This window comes from Populus euphratica, unplaced genomic scaffold, assembly GCF_000495115.2.
Source record: "Populus euphratica unplaced genomic scaffold, PopEup_1.0 scaffold304.1, whole genome shotgun sequence".
In the NCBI taxonomy this organism is placed as follows: domain Eukaryota; kingdom Viridiplantae; phylum Streptophyta; class Magnoliopsida; order Malpighiales; family Salicaceae; genus Populus; species Populus euphratica.
The window spans coordinates 181859-196961 of NW_011500190.1; positions in this window are offsets into that span (position 1 = coordinate 181859).

Here is a 15103-nt window from a genome sequence, read left to right on the forward strand (position 1 = left end):
TCAGCTTCCATATCATTGCTGCTACTGTAAGTTGTTGTTTGCAACTCTAAGAAATTAAGTTAGAACCCATGTAAATACAACAAGCACCAACTGATTTGTAGTCATCTCTATTTGCGGCCCAGTCAGAATCGGAGAATGCCTGTAAGGTGAAATCAACATTTCTGATGATGAATGATTAGTACTTAAAAGTGCATTTTTATCATGGTTTTATATCATCATTTTGCACTTGAAGTATCAATAACTCCTTAACTAAAGCATGTTTTATAATAACATATCTAATAACATAAGATACCTTTAATTTGAATTAAATGTTCATTTTAAATGCAGGTCTATCACATAAATAAAAAGATTCATTAATGAGTTTAAGAATTGAAATTGAAAGGAAAAAGAGATGGTCAAACTTAGAAAAGAGATGTTGGTGCAGTCCAAACCAGAACATTGTTCGATAATTAGGTCATATCTAGAGCTGTAGATCTTGGATTTAGGTCTATTTTATATGGATGAAAAGGTAAGACATAGGACTATAACTTTCATAGAGCGCATGATTTGGAAAGGCTATTTTCAAGTCCAAATTGTAGCAACAATAAAGAAGTCTAAATTTGTCCTCCAGCCCTTGCATTATTTAGTGTTTGGCCCATATATGAAGTTCTAGAAGTCCAAATGACCTTCATTTTTTTTTTCCTGAAAAGCTAAGATAATTTTCTACAACTTTCATATTCGAGTGGTTCCAATTCTAACGTTATCAATAATGTTTTGAGCAGACAAGAGAGGATAAGGATTGTCACCAAATCAAGAGTTGGCCACCCACTCATCAATTAGTCATCAAATCAATAATTCCCTATTGTGGACTATAACAGGAGGCATTTTCCATGAATTTAGGCATTATGGCTTCCAGATCAAGATCATGTTCTTGCTTTCTCTCTTTATATTTTTGTAATGCTTAAGTTTGCTTTTATTAATATCAAGTTTATGCATTTCAATTCATTTCCTTTACGTAGTTAACTTTTATCTTATTTATGTTCTTATTTTATTTATTTATTTTTCTTTCTTTCATTATGTTTAGCTAAATTTATTATGTCAAGGTGAAAAGGTTACACTAATGGTATAAGAATAAGTATACTGTAAACTTAATATGAACTTTAATGTTTGATACTAACATGTTTTGTATTTGTTATCTTGTTCACTCTTTAATACTTTACTTCTTAAATGACTAATCTAGATTTATGTTGTATAACACTTAGTATAACAAATACTTGGCACTTTTATAGTCCATACTCTATGGTATAACCAACACCTGAGCTATGAAAGGAACTTGATTTGTTGTTAACATAAGTTATAATCATTAATGCTTGACGAGATTTAGAAGTATTAACATTAATCAAATAAGATAACTACTATAATCATATTAACAATTTATAATCTGTTGGAATCTCCTTTGTGTATGGTTTCCGATTGAATAATGAGATTTTATACTGTACTTGTTTGACATACCATTAATGGATCCTCTAACCTTGACATTTATTGTTACCATTGTTTAATCCTAACATTAATCTTCTATCTCAAAATTCTCATCAACTTCTTCTTTTTTACTACTACTACTACTATTACTACTACTACTACTACTACTATTATTATTGTTATTGCTGCTATTATTGTTGTTTTTGTTGTTGTATTATTGTTATCTATAATTTACATAATTAACTTCCTTGTGATTAGACCCCGATCTTGCCGGATTATTTATTACTTTGACACTCCTATACTTGGAAGAAGACATTAATATTTTGGTCGTGTCAATAAGCCATAAATAGATAAGTGAATTGTCAAAAAAAGGGTTACTTCAAAAAAAAAAAATATTCATTATCTCTTCCAACAAAGCCTTAACCACCATAATTTTTTTGTATGAAAATGTGAGCTAAAATATGAAGAAATGAACACTAGAAAAAAATTATTCATTTTTTTCTTCCTTTATCCCATAAAAAAATCCTAATATTCTCTTTCTCTCTCTTATTATAATGGTGTGTCAAATAAGTATAGTATAAACTCTTATTATTCAATTGGAAACCACACACAAAGGAGGTTCTAATCAGATTATATATTGTTAACATGATTACATTAGTCATCTTATTCGATTAATGCTAATACTTGTAAATCTCGTCAAGCATTCATAATTATAACTTATGTTAACAACAAATCAAGTTCTTTTCATAACTCAGGTGTCGGTTAAACCATACAATATGAACTATGAAAGTACCAAACATTTGTTGTACCAAGTATTATATAGCATAAATCAAGATTAGTCATTTAACAAGCAAAGTATTAAAGAGTGAACAAGATAACAAATACAAAACATGTTAGTATCAAACATTAAAGTCCATATCGAGTTTACATTATACTTATTCTTACACCATTAATAAAACTTTTTCACCTTGACATAATAAACTTAGCTAAACATAATGAAAGAAGGAAAAATAAATAAACAAAATAAGAACATAAATAAGATAAGAGTTAACTAAGTAAAGGAAAGGAAAGGAAATGAAAGGCATAAACTTGATATTAATTAAAGCAAAGCATAAACATTACAAAAAATACAAAGAGAGAAAACAAGAGCATGATCTTGATCTGGAAACCAAGATGCCTAAATGCATGGTAAATGCCTCTTTTTATAGGCTAAAATTGGGAACTATTGATTTGATGACTAATTGATGAGTGGGTGACCAACTCTTGATTTGGCGACAATCCTTATCTTCTCTTTTCTGCCCAAAACGTCAAAATTAGAGCCACTTAAAAATAAAAGTTGTAGGAAATTATCTCAACTTTTTTGTGTAAAAAATTCAGGTCATTTGGACTTCTAGAACTCTAGATATGGGTCAAACACTGAACAGTGCTTGGGTTGGAAGACAAATTCGGACCTCTTTGTTGTTGCTATAATTTGGACTTGAAAATGACCTTTTTAAGTCTTGAGCTCCATATAAAAGTTGTAGGCCTATGTCTTAACTTTCCATCTATATAAAGTAGACCTAAATCTGAGATCTACAGCTCTAGATATGACCCAATTACCGAACAGTATTCCGGTTTGGATTGCACTGACATCTCTTTTCTAAGTTTGGCCATCTCTTTGTCCTTTCAATTTCAGTTCTTAAATTCATCAACTAATCCTTTTATTTATGTGATAGGCCTGGATTTAAAATGAACATTTACTACAAATTAAAGGTATCTTATATTATTAGATATATTATTATAAAACATGCTTTAGTTAAGGAGTTATTGATATTTCAAGTGCAAAATGATGACATAAAACCTTGATAAAAAATACACTTTTAAGTACTAATCAGCCTAGCGCACCTTATATCTATCCATGTCAAATATTAGTTGCATGTGAAACAGCACACCAACTATGACAACTCTTTTAGGGGTGTCTTAGCCACACACAACTATCTATTTTCTTCTTTCCATAAAGTTTGCACCATTATTTCAACTCCTCATAGTCATCCTCGAACACTCTAAAAGTCTATTTTGAAACCTAAACATCTATTGAATAAATATTTTACCCATTCGATGATTTTGACATGTTTTTTATAATGTTTTGATTAGGCGTTATTCATTGAATGGATATTTATATCGGAATGAATTCAATCTTGCATTTTGAGATTATTATTATTAACTTTAAAGTGTTGTGATGAGGTTTTAAGATTGAACAATATTTATGAAATTAATATTTGTGTTTGAATGCATTCAACTTGATCTAATTTCTCATCTTGATCTTTTTTATGTCTATGGTCATTTAATTATAATCCTTAACATCACAACATGTTTTTGTTTTCTATGTATGGACATTGATATGATTTTTTGCTTTAAATAATATAAAAACAATGTTAATTCATATGCCTCCATGCTGGGGTTTATACTTTTTTATAAATCTCATTAAGGTTATGATCCACATTAAAAGGCTTAATAGACCGATATTCCAAGGCTTTTAAAACCAATTTTTTCTTTTATAAAAATTGTGTCAAGAAAAAAAATTGTTTTGCTATTTACTCTTTGTATTTAAGGTTGTCTTAGATATTAAGAAAAGATATTAAGAGAAGTAATGCATCATCTTTTTTTTAAAAAATAACAAACCTTTCAGTTTAATATTTATTAGTGAGAAAATCAAAAGTATTAAATAGTCTAGTATTCATAGATAATAAAATCATGAGTATTAAAAAACTTTTGAGTCTAATATTCATCAATCATATCTGAATATGAATTGAGATTATTAAGTCTCTATTTAATAAATATTGTGAATGAGCCCAACTACTATAGGATAAGTGAACTTCATTGAAGAACTTTTTATGAACCTTTTCTAGGATTTGGGTTAGGTTTCATGAGCTCAATATAAGCCCATAAATCATTCATTAATATAACTTTATTAAAAATTTGTCACAGGTTACGATATGAAGATACTAACTTTAGAATTGTCAATTCAACAAATATTATCCAAAGGATAATAACTAAGAATGAAAAAAATAAACTAGACTTTAAAATAACTATGAATTAACCAACCAAATAGGGTTTAACTAAAAGCAATAGACTTGTTATCACTAGTAGATTAGACTAAACAAGCTATTAGAAATAAAAAAAAAATATTTTAAATATGATATTTTAAGATGATAGTAAATTTTCTTTAGCATAACCAATCTCTTACAATAAATATACATTGACATGCTAGGATTAGCAGTAATTATGATACTAAAAGGTGATTTTTCTTTCTATTTTAACCTCATTCTTGAACAAGTTTTGATTTTATATGTTTACTCGTGATGTGTGAAGTGTGATAAAATGGAATGGTTGAATGAGTACGGAAGAAAAAAAGATTAACAAACAAGTGCGACAAAATGGAAAAATCTAGTATTTTTTATCTCTTAACTTACACTGATTTTGTCTGGACTTTCGTCTCCAAATAGGTTTCATGTATTTACTGACTTCCCAATGCTATGCAATCAGATTACTCAATTTAGTCCTCTCGGCTATAGATAGTTGTTTAAACTCCCCTTCCTCTTCTAAATGATTCCATCTCTGAAATTTATTTGCCAAATTACTAGGTTTCCTGACCAGGTTGAAATTGCTAGGACGCTTTGAGTAGCATTGACCCAACAATTGATGAAACGGAAAGTTCTCCAACCCCAATTCTGAGCTGATGATCCTAGAACTAACATGATCAGATAAAACCTCTAGGGAGGCTAGTTAAGAACATTGAGGGGAATTGAAGATGACATTTCAGAGATGCAAAGGCTCGATCAATACAACTCATAGATCTTCCATGAAACCAAGTATAGCCTTACAGTCATTCAAATTAAGATATCCACCACGTGAAGTTTCATTGAAATCTCCGAACACGGGTACATCAAAAGAAGACTTCAAGATTATAAGTTCAGCCCATAGAGTACTCTTTTCAGCGACTCTGTTTGGAGCGTAAACCCTAACTATTTCACAATGAAACATCATTGTAGCATCAAAACCAAAAAGAAGTATTAATTGTCCACCAAAAAAGCAAGTGTCGTTTAATGAGTCAACTAATGGTTATCTAGGGAATACCAATATCGACAAAGGGAAAGTTGAAACTAGAGAAGAGGAATTGAATGATCATAATCTATCGGTACGAGGGCTGACAGGACCCCTTCAGTTTCCTTGCACATGCAAATGTCATCTTGCTCTAAGAATACCTCTCTGATTTTTAAGACATAACTAGTAGTATTATTATTACCTTACTAGCTAGCTCAACCTCTTTTTTTTTTTTTTGAGTTGACTGTTGTAGCATAGTAAATCCTTGTATACAATTCCAAGGAGTATATAAAGTGCCCAACCATTTCCACCCATCGATTATAAACTGATTTTTTTTTTCCTTTTACAAGAATTAAAATGACTTGGACCTTCTGATTCTTTTTTCCGTCTGTATTCGAGATCTTATCAAAATGAAACATGATTGCCTTCGATCAAGACTTGCTTACCAGTTCAAATGGCTTGATTTGGAACAAAATATCCAATCAAGCCGAATTATTTTTTAAAATTCTGAATCGAATAACCGAACCAAAATGGTAAGCTTGGAATTCGATTTTATATTTTTAAAATCAAATAACTTCAGTTTAATTCATACACTTTTTAGTTAGTTGGGTTGCTTTTTCATAGGTTTTGATTTAATGGACCTTTAGTTTGTAATGTGTTTTTCCATTTTGGTTTTTTTTTTTTGAAACATAAACCGAATTGAGCTAAGTGAATTTTTTAAAAATTTTCAAATTGAAATTATCCGGAAAAAAAACTTGAAAAACCATTAGTTAATTTCGGATCTATTTTTATCAATATTTTGGATAATTCGGTTAATTTTCCCACCCTATGGATAGCTTACAATGGAATCATCAAGCAAATGTGGATTATAAAAATAATTAAAGGGTTTGTCTAGCTATCGAGTGTCCAAAATCTACTTGTTAAGGATTATGGTGAACTTAAAATATATATCAGGGAGCTACGTGCATTAATGTTCTTTGTGTTTCAAGAAATTTCGAGTTCGAATATCAATTTATAATAATAAAAAAAGTATATGACATTATAATTAATGTACATCAAAAAATTAAGTATAGAATGCAGAGTTAAAACCATAATCCATTATCGATCTCTGGTAATTTGCATGCTTCATTTAAATCCTGCAGAGCCGCTAGTCCTGTCAGATTCGAGCTTCCATTTGAGTACTTGAAAGCAAACCAAATTATATACACAACTAGAAATTTACCTAAAATTACTGAAATTACTAATAGAATAATTATATTTGTATATTATAATAATAAATATAGACAAATATCATTTCATCTGTATTTGTATTTTAATTGATATGTACCAACAGAATAAAGAGTTGGTATATATTACTAAAATATATAGATTTTTTATAAAAAAAAATTGTTCGCTAACGTGGAAGTTTTCGAAAATGATTTTACTGACAAAATTACCAAGAAATTCAAACCGGGATCTTTGTATAATGATGTGACTAATTCACTGTCAAAATAACTGATAGAACCACCAATAGAATGAGTCTGTCAGTGATTCTATCGGTAAAAAGTTAACATATCATAATTCTGTCGAATGTCTCCTCCTATATTTCTTATTTTTTTTCTTTATCCTAACTCTCCCCTCCCAAACTGCAAACAAACACCCAAAAAAATTCTCCTCTTCTCAACACAAGTCATACTTCTTTAAGTTTTGTGATCATAATATCTATATTTTAATTTATTATGGATTTTATTAATTTTTATAAGTAAATCTATCTTTTTTTATTTTAACATTTAAATATCAATTTTTTTTAGTATATGTATTTTTTTGGTGTATATACATGTTTTATTGTTATTTCTTAAACAAACTAGTAGTATGAATGTATGATTTTATATTTGTTATGGTTTGTTTTAGATTTTATAAAATTATATTTGTTTGTAAATTTTTGAAACTTTGTTGAATTATCGAATTACATGTGTTGTAGTAAAATTTTTAATAGCTTGTTTAACAAGTCTATTTTAATTTTTATCAATGCTATTGCAGAGTTGTAATTTTTATAAATTTATATGTATAAATTTGTATGGATGTTAATAATTGATAATGAATATTGTGAGAAGTTTTAATTAGTTTGTGGCATAATCTCAAGGTAAACCAATATTTTTGTAAATTTATTTACCTAACATAGTTAATTATACATATTGTCATCATAATTTTATAGAGGTTTGATAAAATTCATGGACAATTGTTCATGGATGTATCAAGTTTCACCCTAAGGATTGTAAAGGATAGATTATTATAACAGGGCTCAGGGTTCAGGGTTTTATTAATTTCACAACATCTATTCCTAAAACTTTTATTGGATGTGGATTAGGTGTTCATGCAGGAAGTGTCAAAATAAAAAATATTTGCATCTAGATATTATAATGATGCATCTTTTTCACAAAAGGTCCATGAAGGAATCTATATTGGTATGCATATAAACAACTATTTGTTCATAATAAAAGCATGTGCTAAAGGGTGGTTGAGTCAACTTCTAGTACTAGCAATGTGTATAAAGTTGTAAATGACAACAGTAATCCTTATAGGAATATAGTTATAGATACAATGAGAATGAATCAAAGTCATGTCAATCAATGTCCAATCATAGAAAAAGAATCTAGTGCAGATACAGGTAGGTTTTTTTTATTCATTAAAAGATTTTGATGAATTATTATGGGATGATTGACAAACCATGATAAATTATCAATCGTAACATAGGTGTTCACCATCAAATCAAATCATGGGTTGATTAAGGTCAGTTGTGACAGAATTATTGAATTAGCGAGAAGCATTTACCTGAAGGAAACAGGTTAAAAGAGAACTTTTTTGCTACAAAGTCCATGATGAAACCCTTCGGTTTAGCATACCAAAAAATTAACATGTGCCCTAACTCCTGCATGTTATACTACCTTGAAAATATTGAGCTGACCGAGTGCATGACATGTGGGCATTCCCATTACAAACCCAAAACTGATAGAGAAAAGATTCTTATGGCATAGAAAAAACTTAGATACTTCTCAATCACATCTAGACTGTAAAGGTCATTTATATCACCAAGAAATGTTGAGCACATGACATAATACCAATCACATGATGCAATTAATGGAGTGATGGTGCATCCTTCTGATGGCGAAGCATGGAAACACTTTAATAGTGTGCATCCTCACTTTTCAATGGATTCAACCCGTTCGGGTCACTTGCTGCTTCTTATTCTTGTTAGCCAGTTATACTCATGGTTTATAACTTGCCACTAGGAATGTGTATAAAGCTAAATTTCATATTTTTATCCACTGTCATACTTGTTTTGAGCAGCCCGGATAGAATATAAATGTTCATCTTTGACCGTTGATTGATGAGTTTACTAGTTGTGATCCTCTAGAGCTTTGACTTATGATATATCAAGGAAACATAATTTTGTTATGAGGGCAGTTTTGATATGGATTATTAATGATTTTCCATCTTATCGAATGGTTTTTGGTTGGAGGACGCATGGAAAACTAATATATCTATATTACATGAAAAATAATAAGGCATTCACGCTAACAAACAGATGTAAAGCCTTTTTTTTTATTGTCACCGTTGTTTCTTGCCACTAAATCATAGGTATAGAAAAAGAAGAAAGGATTCTTTATTGGTAAAGTTAAAAAGGATGTCGCACCCCCGTATCTTTACGGTGGAAAATTACATGATGTTGTATTAGAGTATAGTGACATTATGTTTGGTCTCCAATCAAGTAAGTTGAAGTTTCCTAGTTTTGGTTTAACCCATAATTGGGTGAAGACCAATCTCTTTTGCTATAACCTTGATGTCATGTATTTAGAAAAGAACGTGTTTAAGAACATTTTCAACATCATTATGGATGTGAAGGGGAAGATAAAGGACAACATTAAGGCTAGATTAGATATAACTTTGTTTTGTAACAATAAAAATATGAAGTTGGTTTGTGATGGGTCACGGGTCACAAAACCAAGAGTAAGCTTCATGTTAAAGAAAAATACACAAATACTAGTCTACAAATGGCTGAAGAGTTTTTGTTTTCCTAATGGATATGCCTTGAACATATCAAGGGTAGTTAATATGAAGGAATGCAAATTATATGGAATGAAGAGTCATTACTGCCACATGTTTATGCAAACACTCATTCCATTAACTTATCATGATTTGTTGCCAAAAGGGATATGAGGTGCCTTCACAGAGATCAGTCATTTCTTTAGAAATTATGCTCTAGCAAGTTAAATGTTAATCACATTGAGAGGTTTGAAATAAATATCATCGAGACACTATACAAACTTGAGATGATATTCTCTCCATTATTTTTTAACTCAATGGAGCATCTCCCCATATATTTACCGTTTGAGAGAAAAGTTAGAGGACTAGTCTAGTATAAATGGATGTATCAATTCAAACGATTAGATATTACAGTTGCAATGGAATTCATATATAAAAGTATTTTCTTTATTTTTTTAATTGAAAATATATGATTAATTCAATACAGATACTTATTCAATCTTAAGAAAAAGGTTAAAAACAAGACACATGTTGAGGCTTCAATATGTGAGGCCTATATTTTTTTAGGAGATCTCAATATTTATCTTGTACTATTTTAAACCTCATTTAAGAACGAGAATCAATCACGTTCCATGATGATATGGGTGAAATGTCTTCTAGTGAGAACTTGTCAATATTCTTCAATCCTGAATAACCCACACCTAAAAATATTGTAAGGGAAAGATATTTATCGGAAATAGAGTTAAGACAAATACACAATTATGTTTTATTGAACTGTGATGAACTGAAACCTTTTATTCAATAAGTATATATACTACTAATTAAACTTTGTTAAAATTATACTATTTATATATTGTAATATCATAAACTCATATAATTTGGAACAACCTTATAGGCAACATCGATAATATTTACTATTCAATAACTCATAACTAACTTAATCTCAAATCTTTCAATTATAAGATGAATGTGCTTCAGAACTCATATAAGTACTATCACAATCTCATTATCCTTTGCAAAGATATTATATGTCATTACAAAATTTTTGTTTACTATTTATTGATGTACATTATATACAAGATTTATCAAATGGGAAGGAGTGTTGCTATGTTATTGTCTTCACTAAACCTGTGTCTTGAAAAAAAAGTTAAGTGCTATAATGAATATTTTATCAATGGATATATATTCCATAATAAAGAATATAAGCATGTAAGAAAGACATACAATAGTGGTGTTTGTGTTAAACGATTGAATTATAGTGAGTTAGAAGTTGACTACTATGATAAATTAGAAGAGGTTGTCGAACTGCAATATCATAATGAGCATAATAGAGTGTTTTCATTCAAACACTATTGGTATGACACCACAAAGAGAAATTAAAGTAGATCCTCACTATAAACTAGTCAAAATTAACACAGAAGCTAGACTCTGTAACGTAAATGATGTATTTGTTTTTGTAAAGCAATGTCAACAAATTTATTACACATACACCCCTTTCTTTAGAAATGATCAATCAAGAGTTGATTGGTTATCCATTTTAAAAACAAAACTTAAAGGTCGTGTCGAGGTTGTTCAGGATGACAATGAAGAGATAAGTGTGTGAGATAAAGTCTCTAACGTTAGTAAGTTAGTTGAACCATACCAAGATGCTACTTCGATTGACTTGAAAGAAAATTCAAATTTTCGTGTTTTTTATGATAGTCTTGTTGATGTTGGTGTTGATGTAGAGAAGTTAAATGTTGTTTTAAGCTCTAGTGGATAAAAAAATATCAATGAAGATGATAATAATGATATCCATATTGAAGATTGCAATAGAACTTATGACTATTTAATTGATGACGAAGAAAAAGAAAATTTTGACTAACTATCAGAATTAAGGAAAGTGTAAAGCATTTTTTTATAATATAATATATATTATGGATGATATTTTGTAACATGAAATATTTATTTTATAAATGTTAACTATTGTTATTATTTTGTGCGATGGACAATTTGTAATTTAAAAGTTTGTAGGTAAATAGGCAACACAAACATAATCTTTCATATATATTGCACAAACACCGATGTCAATATCGATGGATAGAGTTCGTCGACATTCCATATAGAGTTGTATTTACTAGAAATGCAACTATCACTGACATCTATATCGACAGATACAGGTCATCGGTATTTCACAGAGAGTTGCATTTATTGGAAATGCAACTATTACCGTCTATACTAATGAACAGAGGATGTCGACATTTATCGGCGCAGTTTACAATTACCTACAGAATCACCGACGAACTGTGTGAATTCCAAACGACAGGTATTAATGCTTCTCTGACCACGTGCACCTACAAACGGATTTATCGATGGACTGAGAAAATAATAGAGGGTAATTAAAAAAATTTAAAGTGAACTTTAAAATTTACCGATGGATCTGTAAAAATTCTCTAAGAGAATAATTAAAAATAATATTATTTAAATTGTTTGTCAGAGATTCCATCAGAAAAATTACGCTATAAATCCTAACGACCGCCCCTTTAGTTTAATTTTTCATCTGCTTCGTTTCAAAGCTTTCATTTTTGTTTTTTGTTCTCTCTCTCATTTGCTTCTTCACTTTATCTGTTGCTTGTAATCTCTAATTCTATCTTTAGCAAATTAAAAGGTATGTATTTCCATTTAATATGCTTAATGATTTTATTTTTTTATATTTTCTTTATTTTAGTTATTTTTATTTTTATGTTTTGGTGTATTTTTATAATATAGATAAAGTCTTGAAATAAACACATTATTAAGGTAAGCATTTTTCATTCCTAAAGTATATAGTTTTTTTTTATTTGTTGAATATATTTTATTGAATTTTAAGTGCTATTGTTGGATTTAATTTGTGATTGAATATATAAGAATAAATTTAATTGTTTTATCTTAATTTTACTCTATTATTGTATGATATGTGTTTAATTATTTTTATTAATTTTAATTGCTATTTGTATAGATGATAGTTTATATATAAGATTTCTGAATGGGATTAATTAGTTGTTGCTATTGTCAATATTTTCAAATTTAAAAACTTTGGGTAGTTTCCATTATAGGGGAGATATTGTTAAATTTTTTTAATAATTGAATTTAATTATTTAATTATTTATATAAAATTATGTAAATACGTAGAACGAAATCTATAGTTTATTGCTCACATATGGTCGCAACTTATTCTTCTAGTAGTGAGGATGACATGTCTTTAGATGTTGATCAATAAGAGACATCTGCACCGACTTGCGATGTAGCCTCTTCTAATGTAGTTTCATAATGTACAGTTGGTGTACTTTCACAGCGGAATCAATTCTTTTGCAAGTACAAGGCACATTGGAAGGATAACCTTTCAATGTAAGTTTGTTTCGATTTTAGATTTTTATTACTATAACATAATTTATGAATAATTAAAAAATTAATCAATATTTCATTAATTTAATTTATATTCATGTTCATAAATATTGAGGCCGCTCGAGTAATATCATCGATGTTTAAATCATCGATAGAGATTCCATTATTTTAATGAAGTCAGCTTTCTAGAAATCCTAAATAGACACCGTATATTCATGCATGGTTTGCCAAATTTGAAGTTGGTATTAATTTATGATTTCCAACTTATTTTTAATAAATTATTATTATAATTGTAAATAAATTATTATTTTTATTTTAAATAAATTATTTATACACAATAAAAATTCAACTGGGACAACGTGTTTACAATGTTGTGAGGAGGGTGTGGGAAAATCATACGACAACTAGGTAACATCGAAAACAATACAATATTTTTTTAAAAAAATTATATTTTAAAATCTAATTTATCACTATGGAAATAAGTCTCATGATTTTTCGTATGAAGCACAAAAAAGATTAAAAAAACGCAAGAGATAATGATTTTTAAGGTTGGAACGACATGGTTGTTTGGAAGGATTTCAAACAGCTATATATCCTAGGAGATATATGGCCACAATATATTAAGCATGTGATGTTTGAGAGGTTCACACGATGATCACAATCCGATGTTGGTAACCAAAACTAGCAAATTCATGGTTTAGTGACAATGCACACTATAGCTCCATTTCATTTGCTGCACATGCAAAATGAATGGTAAGATTAATTTAAATGAAATATATCATAATTAATTTGTTGTTACTTAATTAATTTTTTTTATATAGGCTATGTCTCTTGGATATAAGCTGAGCCCAATGAAACTATTTATAGAGACATACATGCAGAGTAAAAACCGCCAAAAAAGATTGCAACAATTCGTTGACAACCACACTCTCACACTTTGTGTTATGTTCGTTTAATCATTTTATTTTATAAGTTATTATTTTTATTGAATTAAATATAATGATTGTTTTTCATTTTTAGGAAACCTATAATAGTTGGTTGAGAGAGAGATATGAGGACGATCCTTCGACCCATCTAAATTTTGATCCAAATTTATAGATGGAGGTAAGATCTTTCGATGGATCTGATAAAAATCAAGTATACGAGCTCTCCAACACTATGGCTGATAACTTACAAGCGACCTGCAATGTCTCAACCATTACGAGCACTCAATCAGTATTAAGCACCCAATCTAAGAAGATTGTGGCCTTAAAACAATACACGGCTCATCTCACTGAAAAATACAAGCAACTATCGATGAACTATAAACAACACACGACTCATCTCACCAAAAAATACAAGCAACTATTGATAAATTATGAACAACTTTGTCAAATGATCACAAACATTACATCAAAGAAGGATCATACATGGAAGCCCCCTTTGTGGCCGTATGGCCCTAGAAACAACTAGCTTCCTCCTATAGCTCTGTCATTGTTCTAGTTTAATATTTTTTTAGAAATACATTAAATTTGTAATGAATATTATTTAACTCTATTTTTTATTTTTGATGTTTAATAAAATTTTATTTGCATAATTGGTTATTTTACTATTAAATGATATAATTTTATATTATTTATTCTAAATAATTAAAAACAAATCTAAAAAACCCCACCAATGAATTTACAAATAGAATGACTCCATTGATATTTTACTGAGAGTTGAGAAATATTTACTAAAAATGTCATAATCACTGACACCTTCACAGACAGATAAAGTCCGATGGCATTTTACTGAGTTGAAAAATATTTACTGGATATACCAATATCACCAACAAAATATATCCGTCAGTATATTTTCAACACAAGATTTTTTTTGGTGCGCATTTTGTTATTTGTAAAACTATTAGTTTTTTTATTCTCTAATAGACCTAGCAATAGAATGTGAGATTACCGATGAAAGATATTTTAACAAACACTTTTTATTAGTGATTTAGTCGATAAAAAATATAACAATAAAATCTAAATTTTAGATTGATGGATTCAATCCATCAAAAAAACTGTGAAATCTTGTCTTGATAGTGTATATATATATATATATAAACCTTGCTTAATGCAATATAATCAGTATCGCTCGACATTAATGCCTAGATTGGAATGTGGGAGCTTAAAAGCTGATGTAAGAAAGCAAAGGGGGG